Source organism: Schistocerca gregaria, chromosome 6, assembly GCF_023897955.1.
Source record: "Schistocerca gregaria isolate iqSchGreg1 chromosome 6, iqSchGreg1.2, whole genome shotgun sequence".
NCBI classification, from domain to species: domain Eukaryota; kingdom Metazoa; phylum Arthropoda; class Insecta; order Orthoptera; family Acrididae; genus Schistocerca; species Schistocerca gregaria.
Window position 1 is genome coordinate 262,581,806 of NC_064925.1, and position 20,745 is coordinate 262,602,550.

Consider the following 20,745-nt stretch of genomic DNA (forward strand, 5'->3'; position numbering starts at 1 on the left):
TAGTTCTAAGTTCTAGGGGACTGATGACCACAGATGTTGAGTCCCATAGTGCTCAGAGCCATTTGATTTTTTTGTTGAGTGCTATTGACAATCGATTTCAGATCGATTCCATATTTGGGATTTCCGGAAGGCTTTTGACACTGTAGCACACAAGTGCCTCGTAGTGAAATTGCGTGCTTATGGAGTATCGTCTCAGTTATGTGACTGGATTTTTGATTTCCTGTCAGAGAGGTCACAGTTCGTAGTAATTGACAGAAAGTCATCGAGTAAAACAGAAGTGATTTCTGGCGTTCCCCAAGCTAGTGTTATAGGCCCTTTGTTGGGAGATAATTTGAGCAGCCGTCTTTGGTTAACTGCAGATGACGCTGTCGTTTATCGACTAATAAATTCATCAGAAGATCAAAACAAACTGCAAAACGATTTAGATACGATATCTGAACGGTGTGAAAAGTGGCAGTTGACCCTAAATGACGAAAAGTGTGAGGTCATCCACATGTATGCTAAAAGGAACTCGTTAAACTTCGGTTACACGATAAATCAGTCTAATCTAAAAGCCGTTAATTCAACTAAATACCTAGGTATTACAATTACAAACAACTTAAATTGGAAGGAACACATAGAAAATGTTGTGGAGAAGGCTAACCAAAGACCACGTTTTATTGGCATGACACTTAAAAAATGTAACAGACCTACTAAGAGAGACTGCCTACACTATGCTTGTCCGTCCTCTTTTAGAATATTGCTGCGCTGTGTGGGATCCTTACCAGACAGGACTGACGGAGTACATCGAACAAGTTAAAAAAAAAGGCAGCACGTTTTGTAATATAGCGAAATATGGGAGAGAGTGTCGCAGAAATGATACACAATTTGGGCTGGAAATCATTAAAAGAAAGGCGTTTTTCGTTGCGACGGAATCTTCTCACGAAATTCCAATCACCAACTTTCTCCTCAGAATGCGAAAATATTTTGTTGACACCGACTTACATAGGGAGGCACGATCACCACGATAAAATAAGGGAAATCAGAGCTCTACGGAAAGATATAGGTCTTCATTCTTTCCGCACGCTATACGAGATTGGAATAATAGAGAATTGTGAAGGTGGTTCGATGAACCCTCTGCTAGGCACTTAAATGTGATTTGCGGAGTATCCATCTAGGTGTAGATGTAGATCCCGAAATTTGCCTAGGGCGTTTTAAGGAAATAACGGAAAATCTAAATCACGATGGCCGGACGGCGATTTGAACCGCCGTCCTCCCGAATACGAATGCATCTTTCAACCAAGTCTTTCTTTTAGTCAAGTTGTGCCATAAATATTATTTCCCCCGTTTAGATTCGATGGAATTCAATAACTCTTTACTGATTATCAATGCTCAGCATCTTTCTGTAGTAACCTCATCTTGGAGCTCCTATACTCTTCATGTCTGAACTGTTTATCGCTCATGGCTTACTTCTGTACAATGCTGCTCTCCAGGCAAATATTTTCAGAAAAGACTTCGTAATATTTACATTTCTACCAGATGTAAAAACTTTTCTCTTTTTAAGAAAAGACTTTTCTTGCTTTTCGCAGTATAAATTTTGCTGTATATCTTCTCTACTTCGTCCATCGTCACTTATTTTGCTACTCAAATAGTAAATTTTGTAACTACTTTACGTGCCTCAACTCCTATTCTAATTCTCTTTTACATCACTTGATTTAAACCAACTACAATCGATATTTTTATTTTACTTAACGAGAGACAAAGTGGCTAGTCCCAAATACACACGAAAATACAGATGTTGCAAAGGAAGAGGAGGTTAAATATCATACTTCACTGGATATGTTTATATAATCCGCCTTGCTTCAAAAAAATGGTTCAAATGGCTCTGAGCACTATGGGACTTAACATCTTAGGGCATCAGTCCCCTAGAACTACTTAAACCTAAGTAACCTAAGGACATCACACACATCCATGCACGAGGCAGGATTCGAACCTGCGACCGTAGCAGTCCCGCGGTTCCGGACTGCAGCGCCTAGAACCGAACAGCCACCGCGGTCGGCAATCCGCCTTGCTTGCCGTTAGTACTTTCAGCATATTAAATCTCCACTTCTATTACGACGTTAGATATTAATTTTTAACATTTTACGCTAATTTTGTTCAATGAATATTTAAGAATGCAACGGAACTTCACTAGCGTGGATTACAGAATTCGTCTTTTATAACATTCCTTATTACAAACGAAATGCCGCTTCTATATGCTTCTAAGCGTCAAGGGTACATCGTATAACAGTCGTATACAGTTGACGACGCGAACAACTTTTACGAGCATTTTATACGAGGACCGTAAATATGAAACGTAAGTACTCGCAGTTCTACATAGCGCCCAAACGTAAGGGATTATTAACCCTTCTCCTTATACTTCTTGCTTCCAAGTTTAATGTCGTGCTGTAGCTGTCCCTTGTAGATGTCAGAGAGAGATAAGTTTCACCTACAGATAATAAAGAAGTGAACACTCAGCATTATTTGAGGACGTTTTACATCAGATGGAGCTTCTAGAAGTTATAGGAAACGTAGCTCGTGATGTCAACTTTTTCAGAATACATAATCGAAGTTGTAACCGCAGACACTCGCCATTCTGCATCCCCAGCGCAAAAACACTTGATAAATGATGTAAGCTGTATGCAAAGCAAGAAACGAAAATGAACTCGATGGTGGGACAGTCAATGTTGAACGTGTTTGCTTCGATTGCCACTTAAACAACTTCAAATTTAAGAAAACATGCTGTGTATGTTCTGCAACGATTTACTTGCATTACTAATGAACTACCCAGGTGCAACGACTTACTATCTTCAGAGGTGGTAGCACCAGGAAAAAAATGAAAGTACACTTTGAAACAATAGTACAAATAGAAAATAATTTTATGCGCACGGTGTGACGGAAAAGCTGCGACAAACTTCGAGGGGTTGAAAGAGGGTGCCTTGAGGAACAAATGGAGGATAGGAGCCCGTATCTGGAAACGTCATGCAATGACGTTACAGAGCATCGAAGTTATGAATTAATACCGGCGCTTGCCATTAGGCTACCCCTTCAGCTGCAAACGTGACTTCGTACGCTGACGGATTGTAGGTGGAACATCTTGAAATTTTGTTCATTATTCAATGATCGCGACTGATTGCAATGTTCGCCAGTATAGAAGTTGGAGCTAGCTCGTGTGTAGACAGGCCTTGTGTCTTACGAATGCCTCGGTGGATGACGGTTCCGGACACGGGTTTCCATCCACAGTTTATTTTTCTCCTGTATACCGAAAACTATTCGAGATTTTACCGAAAAAAACTGCAGATGGAAACCCTTTTCCAGAGCCGTCATCCATTGAGGCAATAGAGTTTCGCATTCTTAGGAGACAAGGCCTTTCTATTGCAGCAACTAGCTCGACCTTCTCCACTGATGATCTTGAATAGCAAAGAGCATTGTGAGACGTTCCGCCTACGGTTCGTCAGCGTACAAAGTCACGTTTGCTGCTGCCTAAGACGTGGTGTATTGGCATCACCGGTACCTATAACTTCGGCGCTCTGTAGCACCATTGGATAACGTTTCTGGATACGGGTTCCTATATTCGATTTGTTCCTCACGACATCCTCTACAATGCATCGAAGTTTGTCGCTACATTTCTGGAACATCCCGTAGGTGGAGAAACTACAGCTCGTTAGGCGTATCGTACGACGAGGATTAATTAACACAAATACACATACAGAAACCAGGATATAATGCGCCCACATACATTTGCAACATAGAATCACTGATATCGTGGAAGAGGCAACACAAACACGGAATTAGAGATTCATCATCTCCATAAAATCATTATCAATTCCCTGAAAACCAATTCGAGTATGCAAGGCACTTGAAAAGTGAATAACAGACACCACCACATCATCCATAAGCGCTACATGCAGACAATAAGGACTCTAATTTTCCTCCAAGATATCACCTTTACCAACGGAAAAATGCAGGCAGAGTAAGCCTCCTTTAAAATGCAGGCAGAGTAGGCCTCGACGCAAGGCAACTATATTACTTAATGAGCCTCCTATACCGGAGAAACAATGGAAGCTCTCTTCTAACTTCTCTTCCATCATTGGTCAGGTTTCAGTTGTCAGTCAACACAGACTCATGTATACCCATCTCCTCCCCCCTTTCACACTTCCGCATATAATTGTATAAACGTATATTTTTATGTACAGGAACATAAACTGACGCGGTAAGGGTTAAAACGTTACTATCACTGCCCACTGTGAGACTGTGATGCCTTCTGGCTTCGCGGACACGTGACGCAATAATGTTAGTATATGACGCGTCCAAAGAAACACCGAAAAACCTTAGGGACAGCTTCCTTAAACAGAAATAAATAAAAAAGTCTAGTAAACATTCTTATCGTAGGCAGTATGGGCACTTGTACATCTTCAGTACTACGAATCTGATCTTTTCTACTGCAAGGTCTTTGCTTTTCATATTTTGTGAGGAGTAAGTACTGGCTATGAACACTAGCTCATCTTCCCTAGCGTGCAACACATCTCTTCTACTGAAGAAGTGCTCATAGCTCTTAAGGTATACATTTTAGTGCCTATGTTTACTAGGCTTTTGTTCTTTTTTTGGTCGATACTTCCTCCTCCCAAAATATGAAAGCCAAAGAGCTAGCAGCAGAGCAGATGTGTTTCATAGTTTCGTAGACGAACAAGGGCTCATATTTCTTAAAGATAAGCCCTTTAGCGCTCTTGATTATTAGACATTTTTTCTTGTTTTGGTCTAAGGAACTAGTCCCTAAAGGTTGTCGGTGTTCTTTTTTGGACATCCTGTATAAGCGCAGCGCTGAGGGATGGGACATCGTTCCACTGACGTAAGACACAGTGACAGAGACCAGATCGTTATGGCTCTACGTCTGGGAATGAGCGAAGCTGCTCGGTTCTTTGCATACTGCCGTCGTGAGCATCTATGGAAAGTGGCTGAAGGACTGTGAAAGCAAGAGAAGCGTGTGATGTCGACGCCTCATCACACTACCTACAGGTCGGAGGTTCAAAGGCTTAGAGCACTATGGGACTTAACATCTGAGGTCATCAGTCCCCTAAACTTAGAACTACTTAGACCTAACTAACCTCAGGACATAACACACATCCATGCCCGACGCAGGATTCGAACCCCCGCAACCATAGCAGCATCGCGATTCCGGTCTGAAGCTCCTAGAACCGTTCGCCACAGTTGTCGGACACGTCGGAGGCTTTTCCGTTCTATGAAGCTGAATAGGCAGCGATCTATGACATATCTGAGGAAAAAGCACTATACTGGTGCGGCCACAAGTGTTTCGGAGTATTCTTTGTAGCGAACATTGTTGAACATGGGGCTCCGTAGCAGGAGACCAGATCACCAGGACTTTACTGTAGATCAATGGAAACGTCACGCTTGGTTGGATGAATCACGTTTCTTGATACACCAAGTCGATGGTCGTGTCTGGACACGCCATCACGCAGGTGAACGGCTTTCCGGAACATGAAACATGCCACGGACGCAGACGGGTTCTATCGGGGACATGCACCTATGCTTCCGGGGTATATGTAATGGTAATCAAAGGCACCGTGACATCTGTGGACTGCGTTAACGTTACTGTGGACCAGCTGCAGCGCCTCATGCTTGATGTCTACCTGACGGTGATAGCCTCTTCCAGCACTATAACTATGTCACATGGCCAGAATCATGTTACTGTAGTTTGAGGAGTATGACAGTTAAGTCACGTTGATGTGTTGTCCATTAAGTTCGTATTTGGAACGCTATGGTGCGTTAGGTCACAGCTCACAAACCACCGGCTCATAATTTACGGGAACTGCACGATCTGTCTTTATGCATCTGCTGTAACGTACCTCCAGAAACCTAGCAGTTACTTGTCAAATCCACGCCACGAAAAATTACTGCTATACGTTTTGCAATGGTTGACCCACATCCTATTAAGCAGGTGGTCATAGCGTACAGTGGCCATACTACCGAAAAAAAAACCTTAATGCAATTTTGTCATATGACGACATGGTTGGAGACCGTGGCTTGTATTTGAAGAAAAATGTTGATGGTGTTAAGACAGCAACCAGCCACAAATTTAGTTCCAGTTCCTTTATTCAAAAGGTAGGGTTACCGGTTTCGAATTATTACGATTCAACTTCAGACGGTTTAATGCTTTCATTACAACATGTGGTGCGTTCTTTTTTTTAAAGATTCATTGTTCTAAAATATAAATAATACATAATTACAAGCACGCCACACAGATGGTTGCGTTACAGATTTGCAATGGATGTGACTTACGTCAAATGTCGGTTTGGAGTGTATGTTTTCATAGTTTTCGTCCAATAGATGCGAATACATTCCCACTGCATTCATATTGTTGCACACGTAGATCTTTCTCACTGAACACTTTACATCTGTCACAGATTAGGTTTATAACATTCACCATATGTTTTGATACATACATAGGACTTACAAATATATGAATGTCAAAGATGTTATGATATATCCTAGCAATACAAAGATGTCCCATGTTTGGAAAAAGATCATATATTCACTTATGCAACTGAAATGCCTTTTACACTAGTACACAGAGACATTGATTTTGTGAGTTTTAGAGCGAATGCTGTTACATTAATTATAAAGTTGTTCCTTTTTTTTTTTAGTACTGTATGGGTAAGATTGTACATTATTTATTTACATTTAGCATCATAAGAATTGTTGTAGTAACATATAAATTTGCAACTTGATATGCAGATAGGAGTAGGAATATTATTTGCTTTGGAGGGTGGAAAATAATTTTTGGAAATTTTTCAGGAAAGGGGCGTTAGCTAACTCGATTTTGCTCATTAAGTATATAGTTTGGGCTGCTGTGTGTCTGTGTGTGTGTGTGTGTGTGTGTGTGTGTGTGTGTGTGTGTGTGTATTTCTATTTCTTCTAAAATATTCATAGTGGTTCCTTTTTTCTGCTATATGTTAGAAATCTATTCTGTGACAAATCTAAAGAGTCCAGTGAGAAAAATTTACGTGTGCACCGATAAGAATGCAGTGGGAATGTATTCACATCTGTTGGGCGAAAACTATGAAACAAACAATCCAAACCGACATTGCACTAAGTCATATCCAATGCAAATCTGTAACGTAACCATCTGTGTGGCGTGCTTGTAATTATGTATCATTTCTATTTTAGGACAATCAATCTGTAAAAACACGCACCACATGTTGTAATGAAAACATGAAAACGCCTGAAGATGAATCGTAATGATTCGAAACTAGTAACGACACCTTTTGAATAAATAACCGAAAATAAATTTGTGGCTGGTTTCTCTCTCAACACCATAAAAAAATCATATTTTTTCCATTTTTCCATGGGTCGAGAAATTGTATAAGACAAAAGATCGTGATAGTTACATTGAGAAAGATACATTATAATTCGTTCCCCATCCTTTCCGAATCAGAGGCACTGCTTTGTCCTTAATGACCTTTCATCATCGGCATGATGTTAAGAACTAATATTCTTTCCATCCTACTCCCTTTCTTCTCTTCGGAAGAACTTTATACCTCTACTTCTAGTGGCCAATACTCGTTCCACGCCTATGTTTCGTTCGTTATAATCTCCAAGTTGAACATTAATCGTGCGTTCTGATGGAATATGACATATCTGCTTCTAAGAGATAACATCTGCTTTAGTATTATTATTGCTGTTGATGATAACGTGCAAGGAATTTAAAATACGTTTACCTCTGGCAAAAGCAAAGTGACACATAGAGCAAGGTAAGGAAAATGTTGATCTCAACTATTTCTGGGAACGATAAGATATCTAAACAAATTTTTTTCGAAAAATAATAGTACGTAATGTGGTGAATCTTTTGTTGTACTGTCAATGCTAGTAATTTTCTTTTCACCAAAATAGACAATCGACTATGTTTGTAACGAAAGTACGTACATTCCTACGACAATGAATGGTGTTCAGTTACACTTTTTTTCCCCTAGGGCACTTTTACGTTACCTTTGTCTCTGAAGAACACTCACCGTTAGGACAACGTGCTGGGTTCTATTATCGAAAACATTTCGAGCCACTCACATATCGGATAACGTATTCCGTGTGCCACGTCCTTTTTTAATATCACACAGTTGGTACACGGTCCAAAGATTTCTGGAAATATAGGAATTTATTTAGTCTGCTGTTAGCTGTGTTTCACAAAAACGATGCTACCTGATTATAGCTCGACTTTGGAGAGAATTCCTCCCTAGGAAATTCAGTACATTCGAACTTAGACTACGCTAAAGGAACTCGACTCTAGGAACAATGGTCGACAATTTTTAGCATCCGTTCTTTGTCCAACTTAAATACTAGAGTAAAATACACCTTCAAGTCACAAGACGTACACAATAAAAGCGAGCTAAGAAAGCGGCCGACGCTCTGCAACGGAAATGAATCAAAACCAGAGATAAACATTCCTGTGATCCCTTTGAGAATTTTTCCGCTGGCGAACAATGGTAACTCTGTATAATGTCTTCATGTTACTGTTTTATTAATGCCATGATGTTGGTGATGATACAATTACAGGGGCACTCGACATCTAGGTATTTAGCTTCTATGCTAAAGTCTGGAGACACGACTGTTGTTAAAAATTGTAGAATAAAAGTAGAAAATATTTCCTAAAGCTTTTCTTGTGTAACCCGACATCCAAATGCATAAACAAATATACCACAAGAGTTTCTTATGGGTCAGTTCTTAAAAGGCAGATAAAAGGAAAGGGACAGCTCAAGACAAAGCTACGAGGGTCACTCCAAAATAAATGCACACAATTTTTGTAAAAATACAGTTTTCATTCTGCTTGTGTGAAAGTTCTACAGTGTGTAGATACATCCTTCTCGCTTGTTTTTAAACTTAGTTCAACCTGTTCCCGTGAGTGGCACCGTCACAGCATGTTTTCAAGATGGCTGCTAGACTTGACGTTCGTCAGAAGTAACATGCTGTCATAGAATTCCTGTGCTGTGAAAACGAGACAGTGGGAAACATCCACATGAGGTTGAAAAATGTGTATGGAGATGCTGCTGTCGATCGCAGTACAGTTAGTCGGTGGGCAAGCAGGTTACGAGATGAGAGCGGGCCCGGCAATATTGAGGATTGTCCTCGCAGCGACAGGAATCGTACTGCACACACTCCAGACAGTGTGCAGAGTGTTAACGAATTGGTGACTGCTGACAGACGCATCACAGTGAACGAATTGTCACGCTACGTTGGGGTAGGGGAAGGAAGTGTTTGCAGAATACTGAAAGTGTTGGCGTCAAAAAAGGTTTGTGCCAGGTGGGTTCCCAGGATGTTGACAGTGGCTCACAAACAAACAAGAAAAACGGTATGCAGCGAAATTTTGCAACAGTACGAGAATGGTGGAGATGAATTTCTTGGAAGAACTGTGACAGGTGATGAAACATGGCTCCATCATTTTTCACCAGAGACGAAGAGGCAATCAATGGAGTGACATCATGAAAATTCACCCAAGAAAAAAATTCAAAACCACACCTTCTGCTGGAAAAATTATGGCTACGATGTTTTTCGATTCCGGAGGACTCTTGCTTGTGGACATCATTCCAAGTGGAACCACAATAAATTCTGATCCATATGTGACGACACTGAAGAAACTGAAAATGAGTCCTGTTCGATCACATCGGCAAAAGCTGGATGTTTTGCTGTTGCAAGACAATGTGCGGCCACATGTCAGTCAAAACACTATGGAATCGATCACAAAACTCGGATGGACAACACTGAAACACCCGCCTTACATTCCTGACCTGGCTCCATGTGACAATCATCTCTTTGGAGAACTGCAAGACTCTTCTTGAAGATGATGACTCCCTTGTGCACGGTGCCAAACAGTGGCTTCAAGAGGTTGGTCCAGAATTTTACTGTGCAGGTATACAGGCGCTGGTTCCAAGATGGCGTAAGGCAATTGAAAGGGATGGAAATTATGCGCAGAAATGAAAATATTGTTCATAAAGGATGTATCTACACACTGTAAAACTTTCAAACATGTAGAATAGAAGATGGATTTTAAAAAATAGTGTGAATTTCTTTTGGAGTGCCCCTCGTATTAAAAGACTATAATAGATGCGCGACGCTGTCTGATTATTAAACAAAATAGGACGCGCCATACACTCTAAAACCTTCAGTGTAGTAGTTCAGGTTATAATATGGAGAGTCCATAAAATTTTTAAACTTATACCACGATCGTCTCGTCATCGGCAACTGGTGCCCATTTAAATTTACCGCTGCACTATTGTTCGCATATAAAACGTACACTCTTATAATGTGATGTATCTACGTGCACACTCCACAATCTCCACAAAGCGGTGACGCCTCTTGCTGAAGCCATGGCTGAGAGGATTATGATCCATAAGAAGACGGACCAGTGTCACGTCATCTCGTCTCTTTGACCGAAGGGCCACTTTGCCGCCCAATGGCTCACAGACAACGGCGAGAAAACTGGTCGTAAGAAGGTAGCACATGTTTCTGCAGGATGTGTCCTGGTATCTAGTTTGAATGCAAGATTTAAGACTTCGGCTGACTTACATTTCCACGCCAGGCAAGTAGACCAATGACTGAACTGAAGTTTTTGATCCGTTTAGCCCTTGCCGTTTAGCCCTTGTAAGCAATGCGCCACTGGACCCATACAGTCACTCAGCGCCAACATACCCACCAAACAGTGTTCGCCAGTGATAAACACTATACGAGCCTTGTAACTGTCCAAGTGCCAATTTTACGTTTGCCTCAAACTCATTAATACACAACATTCAGGAAAGTGGTTCTGAGACTATCATTAACTGAATTGGCATTTTAATTTTTTTGAATGTTACTTTGTGGTGAAAAGATTCAAATTGTTTCCTATCTCAGATAAGGTACTACCTAGCATTGTAAAGCTGGACCAATATGAATATATCGTAGGGAAATAACTTACAGTATACATTAATTACATTCTACAGGAGGGGTACCTAATCATTTATGACGGAGGAAATCCTTTAATTATTTTGATTTCTAATGCCACATTGTGGATATTAATTACCTTACTATACCTGATTAAAGTTTCCCACACTTAAGAGTAACATTTATAAATAAAAAATGTAATAAATGTAAATCAGCCCCTTAAGCTAGATAACTTACTAGATTCATCACCACATAAATGACTTGAAAGAAAAAATATATATAATTCTATGTCAGTCACGAAATTTTATCTTATCTGCTGCGCTTTTTGATGGTTAATCATCACAATCATATCATCATCACAGGTGAAAGGAGTCTTTTACATGACCATTCTTAGTGGTAATCATTGGTGATTTCGTCGCGGAAGCATATAAGATACCCTTGAGGGTAGAAGCATATAAGATACCCTTGAGGGTACGTTCTGACTTACACTGTTAATAATTAAGTGCTCTGGTCACATAACTTGTAGATATGTTATTGAATATTGTTTAAAGATATGGTTCAAATGGCTCTGAGCACTATGGGACTCAACTGCTGTGGTCAGTAGTCCCCTAGAACTTAGAACTACTTAAACCTAACTAACCTAGGGACATCACACACATCCATGCCCGAGGCAGGATTCGAACCTGCGACCGTAGCAGTCGCACGGTTCTTTAAAGATATGATAGGTACTCACAACGCAAGAAGAATAGTACATGTGTCGCACCAGAATGCAGTTCAAGCTCCATCTGGTTCAGACTTCGTGCTTGGTCACGCAGTTGTCACCTGCCTACGTAGAAAAGAAACATTTTCGGGTATTAAACACAATTTTTTTCGTAAGACTGGAAAGAAAAATAAATTTAAACAATAGTTATCAAAAATAAAACAATAAAACCTCATTAGTTGCTTTGTAGCGAGAATCTACATAATAATGATAATACTAATAATAATAAACTTCACAGACCGTTTCGGGGCCATATGTTAAGTTGCCTCAACATATATAATTTGTGCGCTATATTTCATTGGAGAAAGTGGCAACCAAACGACTATTCATGTCGGTGTGTATAATGTATGAGACTGGCGATATAGCATCAAATTTTCGGAAAAGCATAATCCACAGAGTCCGAAAGATTGCAAGATCCGACAAGTGTGAGAGAATTACTGCACAATCACTTTAACAGCTCCTGCATCCCAGTTATTAACAAGATTCATATAGAAAGGGTTGGAAAAAGCCGGCCGGGGTGGCCGAGCGGTTCTAGGCGCTTCAGTTCGGAACCGCGGGATCGCTACGGTCGCAGGTTCGAATCCTGCCTTCGGAATGGATGTGTGTGATGTCCTTAGGTTAGTTAGGTTTAAGTAGTTCTAAGTTCTAGGGGACTGATGACCTCAGAAATTAAGTCCCTTAATGCTCAGAGCCATTTGAACCATTTGAATGGAAAACAAAATTTAGAATGTATTAGATAACGATCAGTTTGGCCTTAGAAAAGATAAAAGTACCAGAGAGGCAGCTCTAATGTTGACAGTGATAATGGAAGCAAGACTGAAGAAAAATCAAGACAAGTTAACAGGATTTGTCGACCTGGAAAAAGCGGTCGACAATGTAAAATGGTGAAAAATTCTGAGATAAATAGGGGTAAATTGTAGGGAAAGATGGGTAATACATAATACGTACAAGAGCCAAGAGGGGAAAATAAGAGCGTAACACCAAGACCGAAGTACTCGAATTAAAAAGCATGTAAACCAGGGATATTGTCTTTCGCCCCTACTGTTCGATTTATCCATCGAAGAAGCAGTAATGAAAATAAAAGGAAGTTTCAAGAGTGGGATTAAAATTCACTGTGTAAGGATATCAACGAGAAGATTCGCTGATGACATTGCTATCCTCAGTGAAAGTGAAAAAGTATTACACAATGTGTTGAATGGAATGAACAGTCTAATGAGTACAGAATATGGAATGAGAATGAATCGAAGAAAGACGAAAGTAATGAGAAGTAGCAAAGATGAGATCAGCGAGAAATTTAACATCAGAGCTGGTGATCAGGAAGTAGATGAAATTATGGAATTCTGCTACCTAGGCAGGAAAATGACCCAAGATGGATGGAACGGGGTGCACATAAAAAATAGACTAGCACTAGCATAAAGGACATTCTTGCCAAGAGAGGTCTGCTGGTATCAAACGTAAGTCTTTATTTGAGGAAGAAATTTCTGAGAATGTACGTTTGGAGCACAGCATTGTATGGTAGTGAAAGATGGACTGTGAGAAGACAAGAACAGAAGAGAAACGAAGCATTTGAAATGTGATGCTACATAAGAATGTTGAAAAGTAGGTGGACTGATAAGGTAAGGAACGACGAGGTTCTCCGCAGAATCGGAGAGGAGGAATATATGGAAAACATTAACAAGAAGAAGCGACAGGCTAGTAGGACATCTGTCAAGACATCAAAGAATAGCTTCCATGAAGCAGAACGGTCGAAATACTCGACATCAATGTCCTTTAATAGGTGTCTTTAGTTCTGATCAGATCGTGTGTTCCCCTGTTACTAGTTTCTTACAACAGCTAACAAAACACAGTCCAAGACAAAAAAAGACACAAAAAAAATACGGACCACGAAGAATTTTTCCGAATGGGATGGAAATCGGTAGACGTGATGCGCACCTACAGACAAACGAATTATTGCTGTTTCGTGAAAATTGGATAAGAGAAAGAGCTACACAATTTGAGAAAGTCAGCAACGCGATAGCCCACCTCTGGTCCTTATGGCATTGATTGATAGAATCTTTGCATGTTTTCCAGAGGGATATCGTGCCAAACTCACCCCAACTGGCGCGTTAGGTCGTTCAAATGACCCACAATGACCCAAATATTTTCTCAAGCGATGAGAGATACAGCGACCCTGCTGGCCAAGGTACGATTTGGCAAACCCAAAGACAAGCAATACAAATTTTCATCATGTGCGGGCGGGCATTATCTTGCTGGAATACAAACCCAGCATGAATTGTCACGAAGGACAACAAAACGTGGCGTATTAGTTAATCGACGTACTACTATGCTGTAACGGTGACGCGGATGACAACCAAAGGGGTTCTGCTATGAAACAAAATGGCACCCCAGATCATCACTCTTGGTTGTCGGGCCGTACGGCGGGCGTCACTCAGGTTGGTATCCCTCTGCTATCCGAGGCGTCTCCATACACGTCTTCTCTGGTCATCGGAGCTCATTTTGAAGCAAGAATCATCACTCCAGTCAATGAGTTTTCAGGCCGAATGAGCCCGGCACCACTGCAAACTACCTTGTTCGTGTACAGGGGTCAAAGGTAGTCAGCGCAAGGGGCGTTGTGAGCTCATCCCTCATTCTCTGAGTCGCATATTAATTATCTTTGTGATCACTGAAGCACCAGCTGCACGTCGAATCGATGATGATGAGCCGGCCGATGTACCCAAGCGGTTCTAGGCGCTTCAGTCCGGAACCGCTACGGCCGTAGGCTTGAATCCTGCCTCGGGCCTTAGGTTAGTTGGGTTTAAGTAGTTCTAAGTCCAGGGGACTGATGACTTCAGATGTTAAGTCCAATCGTGCTTAGAGAAATTTGAATCATTTTTTGATGATGATAAATCAAGGGTTCTCAGCGCCTCTCTGACTACTGCTCGTTCCCCACGTTCTGTTGCCTGTCTAGGTCGACCGCTTTCTTCTTGACAGTGTACTTGGCCATGGTTCAGCCATTCCTGCCAACATCGTCAAACAGTGGCAGCACTCCTATTAAAACGAGCGATTCGTCGACTACTCTAACCGGCTTCTTTGACTATATGTCCTCTCTCAGATGCTGACATCAACGTCTATTGTTCACGTGCCTGTGTGCAAGTTGTCGTTCTGTCCAGCTGAGTACCCGGAATGATATTCGCAAAGACCTTATTCCCTGGTATCGATATGTCCCGTGTTTACTATCCTTGTCAGTTGCGCTGTAAAATTACGCTGCGGCATCACACATCCATCCATCAGCCGCCAGAGTTGTATAATTTTCTCTTTTCGTCAATACCTTACCCTTATATAAAGGGTGTTACAAAAAGCTACGGCCAAACTTTCAGGAAACATTTCTCACACACAAATAAAGAAAAGATGTTATGTGGACATGTGTCCGGAAACGCTTAATTTCCATGTTAAAGCTCATTTCAGTTTCGTCAATATGTACTGTACTTCCTCGATTCACCGCCAGTTGGCCCAATTGAAGGTAGGTAATGTTGACTCCGGTGCTTGTGTTGACATACGACTCATTGCTCTACAGTACTATCATCAAGCACATCAGTACGTAGCATCAACAGGTTAGTTTTCATCACGAACGTGGTTTTGCAGTGCAATGTTTACAAATGCGGAGTTGTCAGATGCCCATTTGATGTATGGATAAGCACGGGGCAATAGTCGTGGCGCGGTACGTTTGTATCGAGACAGATTTCCAGAACGAAGGTGTCCCGACAGGAAAAGGTTCGAAGTAATTGATCGGCGTCTTAGGGAGCACGGAACATTCCAGCCTATGACTCGCGACTGGGGAAGACCTAGAACGACGAGGACACCTGCAATGGACGAGGCAATTCGTCGTGCAGTTGACAATAACCCCAATGTCAGCGTCAGAGAAGTTGCTGCTGTACAAGGTAACGTTGACCACGTCACTGTATGGAGAGTGCTACGGGAGAACCAATTGTTTCCGTACCATGTACAGCGTGTGCAGGCACTATCAGCAGCTGATTAGCCTCCACGGGTATACTTCTGAGAATGGCTCATCCAACAATGTGTCAGTCCTCATTTCAGTGCAAATCTCTTTACGGATGAGGCTTCATTCCAACGTGATCAAATTGTAAATTTTCACAATCAACATGTGTGGGCTGACGAGAATCCGCACGCAATTGAACAATCACGTCATCAACACAGATTTTCTGTGAACGTTTGGGCACGCATGTTCTTCCACCTACGCTCAATGGAGCACGTTATCATTATTTCATACGGGATACTCTACCTGTCCTGCTAGAACATGTGCTTTTACACGTACGACACAACATGTGGTTCATGCACGATGGAGCTTCTGCACATTTCAGTCGAAGTGTTCGTACGCTTCTCGACAACAGATTCGGTGACCGAAGGTACACGCGGACCAATTCCATGGCCTCCACGCTCTCCTGACCTCAACCCTCTTGACTTTCATGTATGGGGGCATTTGAAAGCTCTTGTCTACGCAACCCCGGTACCAAATGTAGAGATTCTTCGTGCTCGTAATGTGGACGGCTGTGATACAATACTCCATTCTCCAGGGCTGCATCAGCGCATCAGGGATTCCATGCGACGGTGTGAGGAATGTTTCCTGAAAGTTTGGCCGTACCTTTTTGTAACATCCTGTAGATTTGTGTCCAATTTGCAAAACTCCTCCTTGGTGCGTCTTTTTTCCGCCTTAAAGCGTATTTTCAAAACTGGTAGAGATCGCGCACGCCTTATCAGGAGGGTCGGCCATGTCTCCGTAATCAATAGCTTAGTAATGCGTGGTAGCTTAGCATGGCGGGAATAACGGAGGCGGGCTACGCATAGGAGCCTGCGTGGAACGCACGGCGGCTTATCTCACGGCAGTGGCCGTGTTAACGCCACACAGGGCGGATGCCGGGCCACGTAACCCGCTGGAGGGCCTCATCAAAGCGATACCCCGGCGTCACAGCCACGCCGCCTGCTTACTGATTACCCCGCAGCGAATGCGCTCGCTCTGCCACTATGCACGGGTCGGCTAATATTATACGGCGTCTTACATCTCCTATTACATACCAAAAGAGTCTGTCTGCACTGAAGTTACTTTGCTTGTAAGCAGATTGCCGAGCGACTGTACTGAAAAAATGAAGGACGATAAATTTTTAAGGGGGGTAGGACGTCAAACGGGCCGTCTTGGAGCAGGAGAGACGCCACAGGACTTTTAATTTCCACTCTCTACAGGGTGTTACAAAAAGGTACGGCCAAACTTTCAGGAAACATTCCTCACACACAAATAAAGAAAAGATGTTATGTGGACATGTGTCCGGAAACGCTTAATTTCCATGTTAGAGCTCATTTAGTTTCGTCAGTATGTACTCTACTTCCTCGATTCGCCGACATGATTTCATACGGGATACTCTACCTGTGCTGCTAGAACATGTGCCTTTACAAGTACGACACAACATGTGGTTCATGAGCGATGGAGCTCCTGCACATTTCAGTCGAAGTGTTCGTACACTTCTCAACGACAGATTCGGTGACCGATGGATTGGTAGAGGCGGACCAATTCCATGGCCTCGACGCTCTCTGACCTCAACCCTCTTGTCTTTCATTTATGGGGGCATTTGAAAGCTCTTGTCTACGCAACCCCGGTACCAAATGTAGAGACTCTTCGTGCTCGTATTGTGGACGGCTGTGATACAATACACCATTCTCCAGAGCTGCATCGGCGCATCAGGGATTCCATGCGACGGAAGGTGCATGCATGAATCCTCGCTAACGGAGGACATTTTGAATATTTCCTGTAACAAAGTGTTGGAAGTCACGCTGGTACGTTCTGTTCCTGTGTGTTTCCATTCCATGATTAACGTGATTTGAAGAGAAGTAATAAAATGAGCTCTAACATGGATAGTAAGCGTTTCCGGGCACATGTCCACATAACATATTTTCTTTCTTTGTGTGTGAGGAATGTTTCCTGATTGTTTGGCCGTATACTTTTACGAATAAATTCATGACCAGGAAGGAATCAGGATTCACAGTCATAGCAGTGGAAGTTCAAAAAAGTTAGAAAATAATTATTTTTTTCATGTGAAAGTTCATCATTTTTTCACTTATAATAGCTACATTTGTTTCTATAGGTACACGTTTCTTCATAAGTAAGAGAGACTCTTCGATGAATTTTACACAGAATTCAAACCATATTTACAGTTGTATGAAACTCTAGAAATTATTTAACTTATGAAAAAATGAATGTGCTGCTACATTTTAAACTTCATGCTTAGAAAAAAATCAAATTTTATAGTTAATTATCTCAATTTTTACCACAGTTTTTAATAGATTTGGAAAATTCTAGAGTTTCATACACCTGTTATGAACAGATTTAGAATAATTCTGCAGCGGTATGACGGTGCAGTGCATAAGAAAAACTACGGATATTCAAGTGAGGGACAAGACACACCTGTTGCAAAATCTGGTGTTTGCGAGTTCCATGGATGCTCGATACAATTTGCGGGATGTGCGTGATAGTGAACTACTAGGCTATGCACGTCAAATTGCGAGCGACATAGATTGCAATTATTTGAAGGGAAACAGTGGGTGGTTGCGTAACTTCAAACAGTGCTACAGAATTAGGAGACGTAAGATAGCGAAATTTCAAACAATGCGTCAACTTGAAGATGCACAGCAAACTGCGGGATCGTTCCAAAAATTTGTAGATGAGATAAATAAACTTATCCCATCGTTCAGTAAGGAATTTGTTTTAACTTCGACCAATCGGTATTTACAAAGGAAATGTATATAAAAGGAACGCTGGAAATTAGAGGTACCAGGAGGTATCGTGATCAACTAACATCAGTGCCTTAAAGCATCCGTTTACAATTATGTTGACTGTTAATCTGGATGGTAAATTGGCTGGAAAGTTATTTACTGCGCTGCGAGAAGTTGGAGGCGCTCTGCCCCCGACGAATCTTTTTTCTGCGTAATCTTGCAGGGGCGGTAGGGAATATTTTTAGGTCACAGCAAGCAAGAGTGGGAAAATGGCCATAATAGAACTAAAAGTATGGTACGAGCACTGCTTTTGGTCAATAGTTGGTAAAAATAACTTACTTTTGCTTGATCCCTGGTCTACGTATGAAATCATTCTACTTTAGAGCAAACTACCACTTCCGAAAAGTGTGAGACATTGTAATTCATACTACCTGGATCTTTGTTTTTCCCGTGCCTGTAAAGCATATTATCATAGTATTTGCAGCTACGCCTTAAAGAATAGCCAATGTCATGATAAGCACCATGACAGATTGTTTCGCATTCTGTTGCATGCCATCACATTTAATCAGTTCTCATCACCCCGATACACCAATATGATTCCACGAGCATTCTTAAAGAGTGGGTACCTATAATTCGTTCATCATAAGAATAATTCCGATGTAAACAAACACAAACGCGATGATTGGTCAGAAGCTGTTGCACACATACACTGGTGTTGTTACGCTCTTCGGAGTAGGTCCTTCTTCTGTATTAGATACCTTATTACTAAGTCACGTTAAATGAAACTTCAAGATATTCAAATGTATTAACAGCCATCAACGTTTTTCTTAATAACGCTTTAGCTACGCAGTTTTTATTCCGAAAATCGTGCTCAGTCACAGCCTTTGCAGCGTTGGTTTGTGGGATTGAAGGGACCAGACTGCTACGGTCATCGGTACTTTGCAGCGTTGTGCTGTGAGTGTAGCGCTGTTCATGCACAGAATAAAAGTGGCCGAATCTGCTTTTTGTCCCGTAGTGAAACACGCGCTTGGAACACGGTTAAAAAGTGCAGACAAATAGGCTGTTCTTAATGTTTTGCATAAATTTGCGGAAATAATCGGCTTTTAAGCTTTCTCAGCGTTATATACTGCAGTAGATCAATTACACCGTATTAAACGTGTAGCGCAGTTGATAGCGCAATGCAGTACAAACCAAAGGCTGGAACTGACAAAAATAACAAGGCAGAGAAGGATTTTGCGATGTCGCTGTTCGGGACTGCTCGTCTGTCCACGTAACTTACCCTGGAAGGAAGACACATCAAGGATTCACTGAATGATTAATTTGGTTCTGGGAAATGATGATGAGGAACTGGCTGCAGAAGAAGAAAATGTGCTGCTGAACAGCCACCAGTTGAAGGTGACAGTGAAGGTGCTAATGTGCTACTGCTAAAGACTCATACTTTGAATGCTGTAATTTATGACTCCAATTATCTGTCACCTTATTTATGTCATTTCATTGTAACCATTTTTGTTCCTGTTTTTGTGGAATTATATTTAAAAAATGCGGTTCATTGTTCGTTGGTTCAAATCTCCCTGCTATCATTTTTTTCCACGTTCAATTCGAAATACTGTACCTACATCTCGTTATTAATAAAACTCAATCATTTTTGTGATTATCGCACGTCTTCTAGTTTCTAATTGCATACTGGACGCGAAATTCCTGTTTCCATTTCAAATACAAATTCTTAATTGTCGATGTTTATGAAAGACTGTTCACAAAAGTTGTTTAAATTAAGAAAACATAATAGTTTAATTTTTTAAGGAAAATATGAAAAACAAATCGTCTTTATTTGGACTATTTCCGTCGTTTCATACCACAGAGGTAGACAAAAATCAGAGAAACATGAAAAACAATCATTTTCACAGCATCTAGCATATCATACAAATGCTGCATTTTTACATTTGCTCCTGTACCATTACAATATGAACCCAACAGAACCGATCTGGAGCCAAGCAGCGGGATTTGGCCCGAGGAGTAACAAGACTGTTAAGCTGTCAGATGTACTGGAACTAACGCACGCACCTTTTTCACATGTCACTGGCGAACGCTGGCGGGATGTAGAACAGTTCGTCATAAAACAAGAAGAGAAAATGCTACGCTGGTCGGTTTCGTGGATTCTGTTGTTGATACACTCATTATCAAGGTAGCAGGTGACACTTCCAGAACTGGAATGTATTTCTCGGATTCGGATAAGGAAGAAGCTAAGAGATTACAAGACGACTGACTGGAAGTAATACCTCCAGGGG

General features: G+C 41.4%; 1 protein-coding gene across 2 annotated transcripts in view; it reads right to left on the reverse strand.

The window, feature by feature from the left end:
* LOC126279011 (protein FAM110B) overlaps positions 1 to 20,745 on the reverse strand; it is a 1,155,794-nt gene that overhangs the window by 937,498 nt on the left and 197,551 nt on the right. Inside the window, exon 2 of one of the 2 annotated variants that reach the window (XM_049979392.1) lies at positions 11,675 to 11,767. The exons of the other annotated variant lie outside the window; for it this stretch is intronic. The gene's annotated coding sequence lies outside the window, so the exon portion shown is untranslated. The remainder of the gene's footprint in view (positions 1 to 11,674; positions 11,768 to 20,745) is intronic. 2 annotated transcript variants of the gene reach the window in all.